Genomic DNA, 14641 nt, shown 5'->3' on the forward strand with positions numbered 1-14641 from the left:
TGGTATTAAAGGCATGTGATCCCAAGTGATGGGATCACCTTCCTGTGAGCTCTGTTTCTCCTTCAGACAGATTCAATCTCATGTAGCCTAGAGTGGCCTTGAACTCACAGAAATCTGCCTGCCTTTGTCTCTGGAGCACTGGAATTAAAAGTGTGTGCCCCCACTGCATGGCCTCTATTGCTAACTAGTGTGGCTAGCTTTGCACTCTGATCTACAAGCCAGCTTTATTTGATCATAAAATATCACACCTGTTCTTACCACACACCCTAGAACATTGATAAATTTGTGGAGTGCTACCTAAATTAACACAGAAAGCCCTGCCTTTGTGAAAAACAATAGTTCTACTACTAAATGTTGCTCGGGTCACACCAAGAAATTATGTAAACAAACCCCTCCCCAAAAAAATTCTTTTAGTCAACTACATTCCACCTCAGGAAAAATCACTATAATTTATAGAAATACAAATATCAGTGCTTACCAAGAATCCTAGGAAAAAGGAATCTGTAATGAGGAGGGAAAAAAACAAAAGCAGTCTAAGCTGGATTGGAACTCAAATGTTAAAATTACCAGAAAAGATACTAAAACTGCTGTTGTAACTATATTGCAGGTATTCAAAAAGTTAAGTTGAAATATGATAGAAAAAAGAATCACATAGAAGAAAGCTACAGTGCGGGAGATGAGAAAGATACTGGATAAAGTTAATGGAAAATAAGACAGTGCAAAATTAAACCAAGAAAAATTATGAAAGAACAGGATGTTCCATATGCTATGCAACTTGATTCAGTCAATTAATATTCTTGATGTTGGAATATCTGAAAGTAACAGAGGGAAACAAAAAAGGTATGTGAGGAAAGAATGGATGGATTGGAAAAAATTTCCACATTTGAATAAAAACTATCAATCCATAGTTCTAAGTTATCTGATTCATTTTTTTATTCCAACTCATATTCTAAGCACAGGAAATATTAACTATCTAAAAGGGCACAGAATTAGCAAAATCTAACAGAACAAGTTTCAATGACAAAGAAAAGAACTTTTAATCTATAAATAAAAGACATGTTATGTAAAGAAAAACAAAGACAAACATGACATAATTATGCAGACATGGAGGAATCTCTCTCTTATTTTTAATTACAATTGTCCAAGAATTTTATATCAAGTCAAAGCACCTTTCAAAAAAGAGTTTGAAATGGAGATGTTCATGCATAGAAAAATTAAAAGAAAATATAAGCAGAAGAACTACACCATGAAAAATATTGAGAAGTCTTTCTAAAGTTAAAATATTTTTATGTACTATAATATTTGATAAATATTTGTACATTTGTAACCATCACAAAAAGACTGGAAATATACCTATCACTTGAAAATATTCCCATGATCCTTTGTCACACTTACCTCCACAGTCTACCTACCTATTTGTTTTGTCATTGCAGATGATGTTGTGTTGGGAAAACAAGGGACAGTTATCTACTGAAAAGGACCATTTTATCAGCAAAGCAAATATAAATGCTAACTAATGGCCATGCCATAGGTAATTTTCCTCCCATTCCAGGGTCCCTTTATTCTATGGCTAAGTACTTAATAGACTGTGCAAGTATATTTTACAAATGAAGAAAACAAACGCAAATCTAGATCACTGGGTTCTGATTTTCCAACCTTTCCATTAAGCTACTCGAATGACCCTCATCAGAAATGCATTTGAATTTGTATTTATGCAAAATTTCCCTTGCAAACCTAACTACTAGCAAGGAACATCAGTATAATTTCTCACTTCCTATTTTGGAGCTTGAAATTCACCATGCTAATTTATTCAACAATTTGAACCAGAAGTTTCCATTTCTAACTCAAACTGTGTAGCTAAATCCATTCCGTGTTTCACTGTATTTATTTACCCTGTCATAACACGTTAGATGCAATCTATTTTATGCCTGTGTGATTCTTGCCTGTATTTTATGGTGCTGAATATTTGATCTACTCATGTATTTATAACATCACTTGATTCATTGCATATGGGTTTTCTGACTTTGAACATTTTTACTCTTATCTCCTACTTAACATAACTTAACATTTAGATTTTGCTATTCAGAGAAACTGGTTTATTGGGATAATCCTTCTCTTTCCTTAAGAAACCTGAAAAAGCACTTCAGTTGCTCAAATAATGACAGAAATCACTTGATTATACAGCAGTATCATCAGCTATCAAGTGTCTCCTGCCTGCTGATTCAGGCAGCCCACCATGCTTGAGAGTTATGATCCATTTAATTTACCTTATTGAGAGTCTTTTTTCTTTCACTTTTTTATTTAAATTAGAAATAATCTTATTTTACATAGCAATCCCAGTTCCCTCTCCCCACCATCCTCTCATGCCCCCAAATACCCTCTTATCCCGTCCTTCTTCTGCTCCCCAGGCAGGGCAAGGTCTTCCATGGGGGCAGAGGGAATCATCAAAGTCTGTCATATTATTTGGAGCAGGGCCCAGGCCCTCCCCCATGTGTCTAGGCTGAGGGAATATCCCTCTATATGGAATGAGCTTCCAAAGTCCATTCATATACTAGGGATAAATACTGTTTCACTACCAGAGGCCCTATTGACTGCCCAGTCCTCCTAACTAACACCCACATTCAGGGGGTCTGGGTCAGACCTATGCTAGTTTCACAGCTATCAGTCTGGGGTCCAAGAGCTCCCCCTTGTTCAGGTCAGCTGATTCTGTGGGTTTCCCCAGCCTGGTCTTAACCCCTTTGTTCATCACTCCTTCCTCTCTACAACTGAATTCTAGTTCAGCTCAGTGCTTAGCTGTGGGTGTCTGCTTCTGCTTCAATCAACTACTGGATGAAGGCTTTAGAATGGCATTCCCTTCCCCTGTAATGAGGTTAGGGTGATGACTACTTTATTGAGATTCTTAATTTTCAGAAAATGTTAACTTTAAGGTGTTTGAAGACTTATCAGGTAATGTCCCTATCCTGGCCCATCACCAGCTCAGCATCCTGTCTCTAGCCCCTCATGGTTCTGTCACTATGGCCTACACAAGAAAACACTCAATGATCAATAGCTGTTGCTCTCTGCTTGGATAGCATTATATATAACACCTTGTGCTTGTGAGGCTCTGACCTTTGCCATGTGAAATTTCCCCTACAATGTCAAGTTATGCAGTCACTTCTCCACTTCCTACATGACTTGGGGCTGTCTCTGGCCTCTACTGGCTCTTCCTTTCCTTAAGCCAGCTTCAGTCTCACAGCTATTTCCTAAGGTTCCATGATCAAAAGTTTTTGGTTTTGCTGAGCTAACATCAAGGTATGGACAAGGCTATTTCTTTCTGGATGCTTACACAGACCTTCTTTATTTTTGTCTTTCCTTGCTTTTGAAGGTCTCTTTCATTCCTTTATGGTCCCTTTCTCTGTGTTCAAAATCAGTAAAGGAAGGTCAAGTCTGCTTCCTAGCTTCATTCTGACTCTGCTTCCACCTTCCACCTTTATGGGCTTTAGGACTGAACCCACGGGAATCATCCTAGATAACTCCAAATCTCAACCTCAGTCACATCTGCAAATTCCATTTTGCTATAAAATGGAATGCATTCACAGGCTCCCTGGAATGCACAGGCTTTGAACTTCTTCAGGAATATTCTGCCTTTTGAAGATATGGTAGTTAAAAGGTGATTAATGATTGTTATTTTGTGAGTCAAGTTGTAGAATGTAAGGTATAATATTATTTATACAAAATATTTTTATAACTAAATTATTGTATTCAAGTTTGGAAATATTAACAAAGGGAGGAAGCCTCCCCCCCCCAAAAAAAAACCACCAAAAACATAGAGAAAGATCCCTCTGCGGTGAAGAAACGGATTTTGAGAGAGTAAGGTGGCTTGGAACAATCTTATCCTGTTTGATATATATATATATATATATATATATATATATATATATATATATATATATATTATATTTTTTGTTTTACATAGTGGTCCCAGTTCCCTCTCCCGCCCTCCCATGCCCCTGCCCTTGTCCCCTCCCCTCCCATCACCCCGCCCCACTCCACAGGCAGGGTGATGCCTTCCAGGAGAGATTATCAAAATCTGTCAAGTCATTTGGAGTAGGGACTAGATCCTCCCTCCTGCCTCTAGGCTAAGGAAGTATCCCTCCATGGGGAATGTGCTCCCAAAGTCCTTTTGCGCACCAGGATGTATCCCTGGTTCCACTGTCAGAGGTCCCTTAGACTGCCCAGGCCTTCTAACTGAGACCCACGTTCAGGGGGTCTGATTTTTGTGCACATGGAAATTCTATGACTGTTATTTAGAGTTCATTGTGTTAAAAGTTCAAAATTGCATCACATTTGTAACATCACTCTACTAAAAAATATGCTTAAAAATAATACATGTACCATACCAAGAAGCAATATCAAAAATATCATAGAAAAGAAATGAAACTATAAAGCATTAATTTAAAAGACACTTGAAACAAACCCATACATATCCTACAAGCACGTTTGAGGGAAGGGAAGAAACACTAAAATCCTTCCCCAAAAAGCTTTCTGGACAGCAGGCTGGCAAAGCAGAATAGTAATACACATCAGAAAGCAATCATCAGATAATATCACACACACACACTTTTCTAATTTCTGTTTGTGGAAGAGTAAATAACAGATGACTGAATATTTTTGAAAACACATTCTGGACAGCTATTTAATCTTAACAGGAAGGACTTGTAGATACAACAGGGTTTTCTCACTTCAGTGTTAGTGGGGTTGAAATGAGATGTTTGTAGGGAGGCAGGCTGTCTTTCATGCTGTAGACACATAGCAGAATCCATAGTGTCTAGTGCATGGAAATGATAACTCCAGCCATCTTCCTACCCATAACCCCTGGTTTTAACATATTTAGATGCTACATGATCCATGGAGGTCAAAATCAACACAGGTATTCCCACATAAATATCAACTGTAAAAATTTGCCCTTTTTTTTTTTTTTTTTTTTTTTTTTTTTTGTCTTGTGATTCTTTTGTCCATTTTGATTTCTGTTTGGGGACAGGGCTTTGGGGGAGTTGCAGTTTTTTGTTTGTTGTCATTCAACTTTAAAGAGTAAGGAAAAAAACATAAAATTTGGTAAGTAGGAAGGGAGGGGAAACATCATCAAAATATATTGTATGAAACAAATGTCTTCGATTAGAAAATGTTTGCCCTCGTCAATAAAAACAAAATCCATGTTAAAACAAAGAAAACATGGTCTGGAGTGCTGGCTCAGTGGTTAAGAGTACTGGCTGCTCTTCTAGAGGACCCAGGTTCAATTCCCAGCAACCACACAGCAGCTCACAACTGTCTGCAACTCCAGTTTCAGGTTACCTTACACCCTCACACAGACGTACACACAGGCAAAACACCAATCACATAAATAAGAAGTGTTTAAAAAAGAATGAAAGAAAGAAAAAAAAGAAAACAAACATGCTTCTGTTTATTTAACAAAATCTAAGCAACACATGAATAATGAACACTGTTACCAAGGCTGGATTAAAGCCAGGTATCATGGCTCATACCTGGAATCCCAACACTTAGGCTACTGAGGTGGGGCTTGATTCCTTGCAAAGGGACATGCAGAACCCCTATGCCAGCCTGGAATAAGGACAGAATAACTAGTTCAGCATCCCAGCTGGGACACTGGGAAGAGCACTGCCTTACCAATGAGCCTCAAGGACTGAGATGCCTTGGGTCTCCCTGCCAAGAGGTGGCTGCATTGAATTCCAGGTCAGTTTGGGCTGCAACAGTGAGTTTCAGGCCAGCCAATGTGAGACTTGATCTCAATGAACGGGGGTTGGGGGAGCAGACTTAAAAGACCAATTCTTCTCAAGTAAAATTCAGTAGGTTGGGGCAGTTAGTGTAGGCCAGAGACTTAGCTCTACACTGCTGCCTATGACAGCCAGAGTTCTCTAGAAACCCCCTCTCTGAAGCCAGGATTCTTCACTTTGCTTCAGAAAAGAATTTTCGGATCAATCTGTATGAAGCCATACTGGAGTTTATTTAAAAGATTTTAATAATAGGGTTAAGCCTGGGGATAACGAAGAGAAGCACAGGTAATGGACAAAGCACACAGGTCAATGCCTGTGGGAATCCCAACTTAGACAGTCACCCTTTGTCTTCAGACTAGCTGCTTGCGTTGTTGGGGGCTTTGAAGTTACATGTCAAAGGGTTGCTAAGGAATTCAGACTACAGAGTAGTTCCTGGTACACATTTGAGAGAGTAAAAGCTGTCAAGGGCAACTTTAGGTCATAAGAATTGCAGAAGAAGCCGAAATTCTTTTTACTGTAAACAAAGCTTTATCATGCCATTTCTGAGGTTCCTAGAAAAGTATATGTTTAGAACAAAAAAAGAAGAAAGGTCTAGAAAATCATACTAAGGCCTGAAGCATATTCCTTGTTATTGGAGCATTGTTATTTTAAATATACCTACATAAAATATAATACACAGAAAGAACATTGCTTCTATATAGGCAAACCTTACAGCATATTGAATTGGACTGAAATTCTGTATCTTCAATTGATGAGACTTTAATTAGTTGTTTTGCACGATGGGCTCTTTCTCATGTCCCTGTAACTTCCCCTTCTTTCCCCTGATTCACACATAGTCTATCTAGAAAGATTCTAGAAATACATTTAGAAACAGTAAAAACAGCTTCACTTGCATTGTTCTGGCAACTGGACTTTAAGACTAGCCTGAGGGAATAAATTGGAGATATGAACCAATACATTAAGATATCAATTTCATTACAGAATTATTAAAAATAGTAAAGGGTAAGTATATAATGCCAAATAATAGGCAAAATAAATTAGGGTTCAGCTACATAATAGACTATGTAAGCATTAAATAGTACATTTAAAACCTAAGTATTGAAACTGGCTAGAAACACAATGTTAATTAGAAAAGACAGAATGTAAATCTATATCTAAATTATATGCTGCTATACCAATCAGTCATTCATAAATGATCCAGATTCCACAGACAGAGTCTCTGTATGTGATGGGTAGGAGTTAGTGAGAGAGTGCATGTTAAATACCTAAGGAGGAGAAAGAAAAAGAAAGAAATTTTAAGCAGAATTATTTAGAATTAAACCTGGAAGTTGCATTGTCTAAAGCACAAAGGAGTGATTGCAGTCATTTTACATTTATTCTTACACTTTCTAACATTTTAACCTACACTGTATTTCTTTTCTAGGTATTCAAACTAGGTTTAATATGTTTTTGTTTTTGTTTTTTGGGGGTTTTTTTGGTTTTTTTTTTTTTTCATTTTATTTTCTCCACAATAAAACATGGCTTCCTTGCTGTGTCACACAGCTGCTCAACTATTGGTGTGACTGCTCAACTGTGTGACATAGTCGGATCGACACAGGAAGTGTGAGTGCAGGAAGGGACAAGAGGGACAGAAAACAAAGCAATACTTACTTTCCTGTTCCTCTGGGTGGACTCTGGACAGCTGGCTGGCACAAAAGCCGATGGAGGAAGCTCTGGGGAAGGGCAATGAACCAGTGTTGGTCCGGGAACTGGACAGAGGTGGCGGGGGCCAATGACCAAAGCAGAATGGCAGAAAGTATGAATGTGTCAGAATAAAAACCTCTCATTGTGTATGCTATCCAAAGGGATAGACAGAGGACCCCAGGGAGTGTGCTGAGGAAGTAAAGCATACTCTCTACCTCAGAAGTCAGGGTTGCTCCCAGCCAGTTTCCATGTCTCTTCATTTATAATGACCTAAGACTAGGCAATGAGTTTGTCTCTCTGTAGGCCACCCATCTGCCTTCCTGCACAACCTTCCTTCAACAGACTATTAGTCCTAGTGACACAGGCCCTATTTTGTCTACTTTTGAGTAATTTTGCACAGAAATATTTTTCACAAGCTATGTTCTGTGTATTTCTCAGAAAATTTATCTTTGGCAGTGATTTATCAATTCATTCCAGGGTTCTTCCTAACCAGCAATTAAGTCCTTCTGCCACCTGTTGTCAAACTGTAAATACCTGCCACAAGAGATGAAATAATTATTTCCTAAAGGTTGGAAGTGTTTTCCGACTATCAGTGAGTTATTTGTATTTAATTAAAATGTGAGCTGAAATAACCAGTAGCCCGTTTTTATTTCTTTTCTTACTCTTAAAATTCACTACTGAACTATTTAGAGCCCTGTATCATTTTTACCTCCCACATGCGTCCCTTGGCCAGCCGTCTGGCGAAGTTACCCAGGGCTGTATCTTTTAGTCTGCCCAGCCTTCAGTATAAATCCTTGAAGAGTACTCCCAGAAGAGGGCAGACAGAAGAAAGACTACTCTTCCTACTTTATTCCACTACCTCTCCAGCCCCTGCATTAAGTCAGTTTAACAAGTAACCCCAGGCCCCTCCTCACTCTCATAATTCCCAAGAGAAGTCAGGCTCAGATTTCATGTTTTCTCTCCTCCTAAAGAGATTCAGTTTTCAACTGTAGCTAGCTGTACAATCTCTCCAGTACCAGAACATTAAACCTGTGTGTTCTGGTTTTGCCCAATGAAGTCTCAAAGGTATCACAACTGATAATTCATAATAAGACTGCAGAATGATCTTTGTATTATTTGCTAAAGTGACCTATGACTATTAAATAACAATGCCCATGTCTGTCAAAAGTCCCGACATCATTATAAACCAGCAACTTTCATTTGTACTAGAACTTATCTTCACTAAGTTGTCAGTCTGAGCTAGTATACAAAATGAGCTATTTTTTTGATAGTGGTAAGAATATTGTAGATAACTAGTTCAAGATAAAAATGAGTATATAAAACCAAAGGTCACTTTGTCTCTAGAACACCAATTACTTTTATAGCAACAATAGCCACTGGAACCAGAAAGAACCAGAAATAAAACTAACTCAGAGTAGAGCTGTCCCAAGCCAGCTTTGCCAGAATCTATGCTTCCCTGAAACCATGACCAAGATAATCACTGGGTGTCTTAGTTATGGTTTCTATTGCTATGGATAGACACCATGACTACGGAAACTCTTTAAAAGAAAACATTTCACTGGGGTCTTGCTTACAGTTTCAGAGGCTTAGTGATGCTGGAGAAGGAGTTGAGAGTCTTACATCTTGATCCTCAGGGAACAGGAAGGAAACTGAGTGTCACACTAAGCCTGATCAAAGGAGACCTCAAAGCCCACCCTGACAGTGAAACACCTTCCTTCAACAAAGCCATACCTATTCTAATAAAGCCACACCTCCTGATATTGACACCCTGTATGAGCTTCTGGGGGTCAATTACATTCAAAGTACCACACTAGGTAAAAATACTTCATAAACTGCAGTGCTTGAAAGTACCAGAAAGGAATGGATTTTTAATTTTCTACTTATTCTAACTCAAATTCTGGGTTTAAAACTAGACTGTGACCTAAGAATATATTTAAGTGGTAGATGACCTGCCTAGCATGACCAAGGCTAGGCTCAAGCACATATGGCTAGGTTCTGAATGTGATGCTAGGGTGGAAGCATCTGATTCCATGGAGCTGGGGACCTCAAACCAGATGAAAATCCCAGTATGGAAAAGGGATGTGGGAACAGAATCCCAGCCCAAGCTGAGAAGCTCTTGGAAACGCATAGCTGTTGGGCAAGGAGAGTCAGCTTTAAGAGATTCACCGCCTATAAATCAACCACACCAGTGAAAAGCCATCATCCAAGATTAGGTGGGAAACACATGTTAGACTTGAGTGAAAATAAGGAAAAAGACAAATATTAGGTGGGTAGAGCAGGAGGTATTAACCTGGATGAGAGAGGAGGGGTGAATATGGCCACTAACACACTGTATGAAACTATCAAAGAATGAAAAAAACAAAACAAAAACCCTAAGCTGTGAGCATAATGATGTGGAGCAAACATTTAAGCTGAGGTTTAGAAATAAACAAAAGCATGCTAAATGTTTAAAGGCTATAAATGTTTAAAGGCTATAAAAAGTTGATTGCTTCTAGGATTGATGACTTCAAAGTTCTTAATACTTCTCTCCATATTCAAGCCATTAATAAATCATATTGATTTTTTCTTCTAAAATTTCTATGGATTTCACTCACTGCATTCCATTCCCACTCATGTCCTCAACATATCCCTTTTACCTGGTTTAATGTTGTACTCACCTGGTTAGCTTCTTATGCCTATGCCATGACGTCTCCCAACTCCTTCTGTATAACATCAGGACAAACCTTTCCTCTCTTTAATTGCATTGATGATTGGTTAATTAATTGATGATTGTGTGCCTGTATATGTGTGGGGGCACATAGAAGTCAAGAGGACAACTTGCAGGAGCTGGTTCCTTCCTTCCACCATGTCTGTAATAAGTGCCTTTTTATGCTGGGTCATCTTGCTTGCCCTAAGTAATCTTTACAAAATACCAGATAGTTATCTCCACCCTCACCATCTGCTCCACGTCCCATAGGAGCTTCCTTCCTTTCTCAGACAAACCCTTCAAGAGTTCCCTATTTTCTCAGATAGAAACCAAGCCCCCAAAACTTCCACATCATTCTTCATGTGGAAAAATGATTTATTTTTCCATGCCAAAGTTAGAATTAAAAAAAAAAGTCTGTATTTTAGCCTCTGAAGCCACAGTCCTTAGTAAAATTATTTTTCCCCAAAATATATCTATTAAAAATGACTACTTTTCAAAACCATGTACTTTGCTATCAATTTATTTAGTCTCGTCTTTCACCGCTCCTAAGCAGCCTTAATTAATGGCTTATTGTTGTCCATAGAAAACTAACACTTTAATCCAAGAAGTGTGCCATACTTCTGAAATAATGTGATAATTCAGATCCTGGATGCAATCTTTGCTAGTGGCTGAATTCACCTGCAGAGGAAGTTAATGTTCCTGCTTCACGTGGATCAGTTCTACTGTCCACACTTTGTCTGGACTGCTCCAGTTCATGTCTGAAAGTACTGTCACTCTGATCAGGATTTGACCCACCTTAACCAACAACAAGAAAGGAATCACCTCCCTCCCTCCCTCTTCTCTCTCTCTCTCTCCCACGCATGCACACAGACCCGTGCTCGAGTGCACACACGCACGCGCACGCACACACACACACACACACACACACACACACACACACACACAGAGAGAGAGAGAGAGAGAGAGAGAGAGTTAGAGTTAGAGTTATCTGGAGCCCAACCAAGCAAGACTTTACCTTCTTTCTTTGTTCTCTTAAATTCAATTGTGTGACCTGTACTACATAAGCAAAGCACAAAATTCAACTCTGCTGTCAGCCCCAAGGGCTCATTGCCTTTTATGAAGCTTAGTTTAACTGGGATCTGAGCAGTTCTGCTCCACGGTAGGTTTCGTACAATGACTGTCTGTTCCCAGGAAAGCTAACCTGAGGTCAGGAAACTAGACAGTAGAGGAAGCTACCAATCTGCTTAAAAGACTGTCCATCAATCTTTTATACCCTGAGATTTTAAAGGGTTTGACCCAGCAGTCCAAGTGTTAGATGCTATTTCCTGTATGGCACTGGCCAATACTGAACAGGCTTTAGTCAGATACAAGCTATTCCATTTATTTCTATTTATTGTAATCTTTTACCTTCATGTGGTTTCAAGGGCTGCCTTAGAATTTTAATTATGTTCATGCATACGTTGCCCTGTTGAGAACCTTGACCTTAAATCTGTTTATACACCCATGTCTACAGCATCCCATAGACCACTTCACCCTTCCTCCTTTAAGACAGGTCTGACAGTGTTTGTCAACCATGCTTACCATATTAGAAACATTTGGCGGTTTAAAACAAGGCAGTTGCATTTTCTGAGAGTGTGGAAGTAAAAATCAGTTGTGTGTTTCACTGGGTTTAAATGAAAAGTGCTGGATTCTTCTGGGAATTCTGGGAAGTACCCACTTTTCTGCTGCTTCCCCTGGCATCTAAGGACCCTCTCTCATCCCCTGTTCTTGGGCTCTGAAGATGCTCTTCTTCCATCTGCAAAGCTCCTTCCTCCATGCTGTACTATTATCACACTTTCTCCTGTGCTGTGGTGTGCCCTCCTCTGTCCTGCCACATGTGATACTTGTGTTACTCGAGGACCACATAGATAGTCCATAATACACTCCCCATCTTAAGAACCTTAATTTTTGCCACAAGTTCCTTTTCCCATTCAAAGCAACAATACCACACATTCTGAGAATTAGAACTTGAGGGCTTAGGGAAGACAGACAATTATTTAGCCCACTGTTAAGAGGCTATGTTGATACATTTGTCACTCATGCTAGATTTCCATTAACTACAACAGTGACACAATCCAAACCCAAGTCTATGCCAGCCAGACCTATTTTCTATTCTCACTGGTAAGACCTCCATTCCAAGTTCAAGTGCAGGGCCCTCCCAGGATGACAACACACCAGACAGCACACACAACTCACACTCCCATGAAGATGCTGCCCTTTGCCATGCGTCAGAACCCAGCACTGTGCTGAATATCAGTTCCTGGTATTTAAAATCCTAAATGGCAGGAATAAAAATAATGCAATAAAAGCAGCTGGTGAGTTTATATAGATCATCCAGTAAGTAATACTCAAAGGTAATATCTGAGTTCTACCTTAATTGAGAAAGCAAGAATTGAGCTAGAAAGCCATCCTCTTGCAATTATTTCTAAAAGGGTCAACATGAAGAAAGAATAGGATGAACTCAGATACTCTGAGTCTCCTCATAAATGTGAAGATACCTCCTTGTCTACCTGTTGTCTTCGATTATCACCCAGTTAGTCCTCTGCCTCTAAGATTATAAATACCAGTACCAGATAAACTTCAAACACAGAGAAGAAAAAGAAATTGAAAAATAAAACTTTTCAAATATTCTAAGTAGCAGATTCTGGTTCTTTAAAATCTCAGGAAAGAATGTCTCAACATGAACTTAAGCACACTGCCAAAGCTTCCAGAGATGAGACAGGAGCTCCTCCTCCCATCATGGAGAGAGAGCCTATTTCCATCCTTTTTGCTGTCTCACACATGATGATACAACATAGTTAACATTAACTGCCTTCCACATTCTGGAGGGAGCAAACTCCCTTAGTTAATGCCACTTATGTCTGACATATCTGAAATTACTTCCACTGGGAAGTATTTAACATGACCAAGATATTTCTCTGTTTTTATGTGAAATCAGTCAAAATTGAGCCTTTGTAGTGATATTCATAGCTGAGTTAATATGACTGAATTTTTCAAGTCAGTTTCATGACGGGTAACAACAGATGCAATATTAAAATCCGGATAATGAGATTAGTTCACTTATCTAACCATCTTCTGCTCCCATCACATGGCTAATTTCATTTTTATTCAAAGTTTCCATTAATTACAGCACAGTAGATAAAATCACATAACAGATATCTTATTCCCTATCTTATTCCCCTTTTTTTCCACGCTAGTCAGAATTTTAAGGTTAGCATATAGCTTGGGCTTTAAAGTAGAACTTTACCCTTTGTTGAGGTGACATTTTATATTGAAGGGCTTAGAGCAGAAAACTAGATTAAAACACAATTTTTACGAGAAAGAAGCATATTTTTGGAACTCCTTTGGGCATTTAGATATAACAGCAACTACAAAAAATGTTTTACATTGTGTTGGGTAGGGATAGATGATATGCAGTGGAAATATTTTACTCAATTTTAAGTTTTCACTTAACTACAAGAAATTCATTATCAACACAAATTGAACCACCAGATCTGCAATAACAAAAATAGTAACAGGATCAAATACACCACACGAATCCGGCTTTGTATGTGGATCAATCCCACAGAAATATGCCCTAACAGGATGAGTTTGGAATGCTCAGATCTACATCAACACTATTGAAAATTCTCACATAAATTCCTTTTAGAATCCAGTCAAAAGGCATGAGTCCATGGGTGACTCTGTGCTGCTTGGATGGGAGGTGGAAGATATCAAAGGAGTATTTGACCTTTGGTTCCCAACCTCACTTAGCTTCTCACAGGCCTTTCATCTCTCTGGACACCTAGAGTCCTTAGAGATGGTTCAGCTGGAGACAGGGTTAGAAGAGAGGAGAAAGGGGACAAGGTCACAAGAGAAGAGAAAGGGGATCTTAGGCCAGAACTAGAAGAACCAGTGGTTTTACAAAGACTTTTCAAACCTCAACTTTCTAAAAACATAACCCATTTAATGCACCCTGCAGGGGAAATCAGGCAATGAGTTTCCAAGGCTATGCATTTCCACCTGAGCCAGCTCAGGTACCCAGCTTGCCCCACCCCACACAAATACTCACAGCTGGTATCAGAGCCCAAGATACTGGTAAAAAGGCTTATTCTGATTCTCAAAATATGTATACATAATGGCAACTATAAATGCTGAATAAGTTAGCAAACAAGTGATGAATTGTTGCCAGGAAGCTACATATCTTTAAAAACAGACAATTCATCATTCCCTCCCTGTCTTTTAACAATTAATTGGTGACATAACATAAAGTCTCAGCAGTAAATGAAAAATTACCTAATCCCCCAAAGCAGATGCCATGTCTTCAGCTTCGATTGCGGGGGTTGTTGAAGGGATTCCTAAGCTCTTGTTATCTGTTGTTTTGCCTTAAAAGCTAGAAACTAGAGGTTCAACTCGCTAACATAAAGACAAATACAAAGAGTAAGAGGAGTAATTCTCTCTTTTAGAAATTAAAGCAAGAGTC

Source organism: Phodopus roborovskii, unplaced genomic scaffold (genome assembly GCF_943737965.1).
Source record: "Phodopus roborovskii unplaced genomic scaffold, PHOROB, whole genome shotgun sequence".
Taxonomy (NCBI): Eukaryota; Metazoa; Chordata; class Mammalia; order Rodentia; family Cricetidae; genus Phodopus; species Phodopus roborovskii.